This window comes from Grammomys surdaster, unplaced genomic scaffold (genome assembly GCF_004785775.1).
Source record: "Grammomys surdaster isolate TR1022 unplaced genomic scaffold, NIH_TR_1.0 64, whole genome shotgun sequence".
In the NCBI taxonomy this organism is placed as follows: domain Eukaryota; kingdom Metazoa; phylum Chordata; class Mammalia; order Rodentia; family Muridae; genus Grammomys; species Grammomys surdaster.
In genome coordinates this window covers 2,101,090-2,107,017 of record NW_021604566.1, presented here as the reverse complement: position 1 = coordinate 2,107,017, position 5,928 = coordinate 2,101,090, and the positions used below count along the sequence as shown (strand labels likewise).

Here is a 5,928-nt window from a genome sequence, read left to right as displayed (position 1 = left end):
CACCGCATAAACGAGGAGACTCATGCTTATAATACCAGCACCTGGGAGGTAGAGCCAAGAGCGTTATCCAGGGCTACACAGCAAGTTTGGGGCCAGCTTAGGCTATATGAGTTTATGTCTCAAAACGAGCAAACAAAAAGGTAAGATTTCTAATTAAATCCTGAGCTGCAAGGACGGATAAAGACTAAAAAGTGAGTTTTAAAATGTATGTCGAGCTCACTCGCCGTAGATGGCCTGCCTCGCCTCGAGCTCTCTCGCCGCTGCCCCGCAGAAATGCTTCGACTACCCACAGTCCTTCGCCAGATGAGACCAGTGTCCCGGGCACTGGCTCCTCATCTCACTCGGGCCTATGCCAAAGATGTAAAATTTGGTGCAGATGCTCGAGCCTTAATGCTTCAAGGTGTAGACCTTTTAGCCGATGCTGTAGCTGTTACAATGGGGCCAAAGGGAAGAACAGTGATTATTGAACAGAGTTGGGGAAGTCCCAAAGTAACAAAAGATGGGGTCAGTGTCGCAAAGTCAATTGATTTAAAGGATAAATACAAAAATATTGGAGCTAAACTTGTTCAGGATGTTGCAAATAACACAAACGAAGAGGCTGGGGATGGCACCACCACTGCCACTGTTCTGTCACGATCTATTGCCAAGGAGGGCTTTGAGAAGATCAGCAAAGGGGCCAATCCAGTGGAAATCCGGAGAGGTGTGATGTTGGCTGTCTATGCTGTAATTGCTGAACTTAAGAAACAGTCTAAACCTGTGACAACCCCTGAAGAGATTGCTCAGGTTGCTACAATTTCTGCAAATGGAGACAAAGATATTGGGAACATCATTTCTGAATGAAAAAGGTTGGAAGAAAGGGTGTCATCACAGTGAAGGATGGAAAAACTCTGAATGATGAACTAGAAATTATTGAAGGCATGAAGTTTGATAGAGGATATATTTCCCCGTATTTTATTAACACATCAAAAGGTCAAAAATGTGAATTCCAAGATGCCTAAGTTTTGTTGAGTGAAAAGAAAATTTCTAGTGTTCAGTCCATTGTACCTGCTCTTGAAATTGCTAATGCTCACCGGAAGCCTTTGGTCATAATCACTGAAAATGTTGACGGAGAAGCTCTAAGCACACTGGTTTTGAACAGGCTAAAAGTTGGTCTTCAGGTTGTAGCAGTCAAAGCTCCAGGGTTTGGGGACAATAGGAAGAACCAGCTTAAAGATATGGCTATTGCTACTGGTGGTGTGGTGTTTGGAGAAGAGGGGTTGAATTTAAATCTTGAAGATGTTCAAGCTCATGACTTAGGAAAAGTTGGAGAGGTCATTGTCACCAAAGATGATGCCATGCTTTTGAAAGGGAAAGGTGACAAAGCTCATATTGAAAAACGGATTCAAGAAATCACTGAACAGCTAGACATCACAACTAGTGAATATGAAAAGGAAAAGCTGAACAAGCGACTTGCTAAACTTTCTAGTGGAGTAGCTGTGTTGAAGGTTGGAGGGACAAGTGATGTTGAAGTGAATGAGAAGAAAGAGTTACAGATGCTCTCAGTGCTACAAGAGCAGCTGTTGAGGAAGGCATTGTTCTAGGAGGGGGCTGCACTCTGCTTCGGTGCATCCCAGCCTTGGATTCATTAAAGCCTGCTAATGAAGATCAGAAAATAAGCATAGAAATTATAAAAAGAGCACTTAAAATTCCTGCAATGACAATTGCTAAGAATGCAGGTGTTGAAGGATCTTTAATAGCTGAGAAAATTCTGCAAAGTTCCTCAGAAGTTGGTTATGATGCCATGATTGGAGATTTTGTGAACATGGTGGAAAAGGGAATCATTGATCCAACAAAGGTTGTAAGAACTGCTTTACTGGATGCTGCTGGGGTGGCCTCCTTGCTAACTACAGCTGAAGCTGTAGTGACAGAAATTCCTAAAGAAGAGAAGGACCCTGGAATGGGTGCAATGGGTGGAATGGGAGGGGGTATGGGAGGTGGCATGTTCTAACCTAGAATAGTGCTTTGCCCTTATCGATGAACTGTGACAGGAAGCTCAAGGCAGGTTCCTCACCAATAACTTCAGAGAAGTCACCTGAAGAAAATGACTGAAGAAATGAGAAGGCTGGCTGATCACTGTAACCATCAGTTACTGGTTTCCTTTGACAATACATAACGGTTTACTGCTGTCATTGTCCATGCCTACAGATAATTTATTTTGTATTTTTGAATAAAGACATTTGTACATTCCTGAAAAAAAAATAAAATAAAATGTATGTCAATCAAAACCAATGAATATTTTCAGAGCATTGGAATTTAAATGTAATTTATCCCTAGTCTAAAAGAGGGACTTGTGCATTAGTGAGTGTTCTTTGTTGCAAATGTTAAACATGATCTCCGAGTTTTATAAGCTAAAAATCCTGAAGCTATCATTTAGTATCAGAGTCTCAGGCTGCTAGTAATGGTCTGGACTAAGCTGCCAGGAGCTGTGAGGAGTGAGGGGCACTCTCCACAGCCTACTGCACACACTTACTGGCTTAGACTCCTAACCACTGCTTCTCCCCACAGCCATTTAAGTTATTCCCACAGGTTACAATTTGTTATAAGTCAGGGATAATGAGTTCTCAGCTTTGGCTTCTGCATGGAAAGGGATTGCTTTCTCCCCCAGAATCCCACAGTGGAAGTTTCCCCAGATTTGAGATGCTGGTGGAACTGGATGGCTGAGTGCTGAGCAGGCAGAAACCACTCAATGAACCCTGTTGTCTTCACATTTGCCAGTGAAAACTCCATGGTCCATCTTTACATATTTCTCCATCAAAGTATACCTTACTTCTGCCTAATGGAGTGAGGTATTTCTATACAATTAAGTGCACACAATCAGACCAGTTCTCCAAATACTCACTAGTGCAACTCGGTGTTGCAGCAAGGCACACATTGGTAGTTTCATGTGTTGGACTGCAAGAAAAGATCACCATTCCATAGTGCGATGGTGTTTTCTAAGATGAATGGGATCAGCGAAGGCCAAGGATGGAGAGCATATAAACCTTTCCCAAGGTTTAGTTTGATTTGTCTGTTCTATTGCCTAAGCAACGGCCACCTTTAAGGCTTTATTACTGTGTGTCACTCTAAACACAGGTTTGCAGAAATCCAGTGATAGACTTAGAACCATGTGGAATACTAACTTTGTAACTGTGTGCGGAGGGTTTATGACTTTAAGAAAATTAAACTATGTAGTTGTCTACTGTTTCTAAAGAAAGCCTGAATAAACCCATTTTACTTTTCAATGATGAAGCCTTCTTTGTGTGCTGAGGTTGTTCCTATCAGGAAGAAATATTAATTTTTTATCCTTTCAGAACAAGTCTTGAAGTAGGAGTATCTAATCTTTTGACCTTGCAGCATGGTATCATCTACAATTGCATTCATACATATGCTGGCTTGCATGCAGCCTACTATAGGCAAGTTGGCCATATCTGACTAAAGTCTAGTTAGCTTCTAAAGATGTCACCAGGTAATAGTGAGCTTGTACAGCGACAACATTGGCCCTGGCTTGATTCATAACAGTCAGGATTTCAGACAAGAATGAGTGAACCGTAAAGTTATTTCCACAGTTGTTCTTTGGGCCCCCTTGGCTGGTACTGCTATTCTTACCAACCCTCATCTAAATTTCATATTCATGGGAAAATAAATGTTATTAGATTTTCAAAAAAGCTCCAAAATGTTGAGCAAGATTGGCAGTACTAAATCCCCAAAAGGAGTGCCCAGAGCCTCTGGAACTCACAATGTTAAGTATTTTATGAACCTTCAATTGGATCAAGTGGTAGTCATTGTACATTTCCTTTTCATGCCTCAGCTTCTGGATTCAGGGCATTTGGGATGTGGGGGAAGGCATTTTCATTTTATGCAGTGTTCACAAGTTCAGATAATTCTCTATAAGAGGGGGTCCAACATTTAAATTGCAGCATGCACTGTGAAAGCTGCAGAGTTCTGTAAAGCTAGCTATGTCTGACTAATAAGGATACATGTACATTAGGAAGACATTATTCAAGGCCTTATTTTTTCCATTGTCAATTGAAGTTCCTAGGGGTGATGCTTCAGTAGTGCCACAATGGAGCAAAAAGGTGTCTGCTATTCTGGAGATGACTGAAGGGAAAATTCCAAAGTCATTGACTGCAGACTTCTTGCAGAAGAGTGGCCAGCTTTCTCTTCATTCAAGAGAACAATGCTTCATTGTGAAGTTGAAGAGAGGTTTCTATTGTTCAGATCCAGTCTCTCTCTTTGCCCTCTATTTCAAACAAACACAGCCTAATGAGTTGCTTAACTATATTGCTCTAGGACAGCCCTGTTCAGTGAAGAATCACATCACTGTGTTCAGAACATATGGCTGACTGGAACTTACTGGGATAATAAAGGCCTGTCTTCATCTTTTTCTTTTAGTTTGGATACTTTGAGATCTTTGAATTTATTGATTTCTTTAATGACAGCAGTAGTCCAGTCATTGAAAATTTTACCTTGTGAAGAATTTGCTTTGAGTAATGTGATGGCTGTTCTTGGTTGTCAACTTGACTATATCTGGAATTAACTAAAATCCAAAAATGGATCTTAGTGAGGGATTTTTGCTTACTTTGAAACAGGAAGATCTATTTCTAATCCAGATCCTTGAGGTAGGAAGACAAGCCTGTAACTCAGATCTAATCTGATCTAATTTAATCAGATCTAATCTGGGCCATGCCTTCTTCTGGAAGCCTATATAAGGACATGGGAGAAGAAAGCTTTTGCTTTTTGCCTGGTTGAGGTAAAGACTCCACAAGAAAACCTACAGAATCAACTAACCTGGGCCCATAAGAGCCCACAGGGACAGAACCATCAACCAAACAGCATGCATGGGATGGACCTAGGCTCCCTACATACATGTAACAGATGTGCAGCTTAGTCTTCATGTAACCCGAACAATTGGAGTAGGGCTATCTCTGACTACATTGCCTGCCTTTGGACACTTTTCCCCTAACTTAGCTACCTATTCTGGGCTCAATAAAAGAAGAAAAGCCTAGTCCTACTGCAATTTGATATGCCAAGGTGGGTGGCTATTCATGATAAGAATATTCTGAAGGGAAAGGGAGGTAGAGGGAGGGAAGAGAACAAGAAGGGACTGGGAGGGGAGGAGGGGGAACAAATTAATTTATTTTTTAAAAGTAAGGGCAGTAATTGTAAATAATGGGATCTTGTAACTTAGGATAGAAATATATGGGAGAACCCTGTTGACACTGGGAAACTTGAACCCTCAGGTTCTCAAGGGGTTTCTCATCTAAAGATGTAGCTACTGTACCCTCAGATTCACCCCTTGAAATTGTACCTTTTTGTCTTTGAATGAGAAAATTAATCCATCATTGTTTGCTAAACCAGCAATGATTTTATCTGGAGAGACTACCAGACAAGACAATTCTGATTTCTCTCAGGGCCCATCAATAGTTGTCTCTATATCTATACCCAGTCTTAAGGTAAAGCAGCTCCTAGAGGGGAGGTAAAAAGTATATTCATGAGAAGGTGTACTACACTACTAAAGAGCTTCATGATTTTGCTAACTCATTCAAGCAGATATCTGGGGAATATGTGTGAGAGTAGAGTTTAAGGGTGTGGGATAATAGTGCAAAGGACATACAACTGGATCAGGCTGAGTTTTTAATATGGACCCCTTGAGCAGAGGTTCCAAGTTTAATATGGGAGCTTGCACAGTTAAAAAAAGAGTATCAAAAGTTTGTTTGAATGATTGGCTGAAGTATTTGTCAAAAGATGACCTACTGAAAAGGAGCTGGAGATGCCTCATATCCCTTGGCTTAGTGTTGGTGAAGGAATTTTTAAGGCTCCAGGAGATTGCAATGCAATGCAATGCAAGAACAGAGCAGAGCAGAGCAGAGCAGAGCAGAGCAGAGCAGAGCAGAGCAGAGCAGAGCAGAG

At 41.3% G+C, this 5,928-nt stretch overlaps 1 pseudogene; it reads left to right on the top strand.

Moving 5' to 3' along the window:
- Positions 1-237: 237 nt before the first annotated feature.
- On the top strand, positions 238-1,987 carry LOC114623501 (annotated as a pseudogene).
- Positions 1,988-5,928: the final 3,941 nt, after the last annotated feature.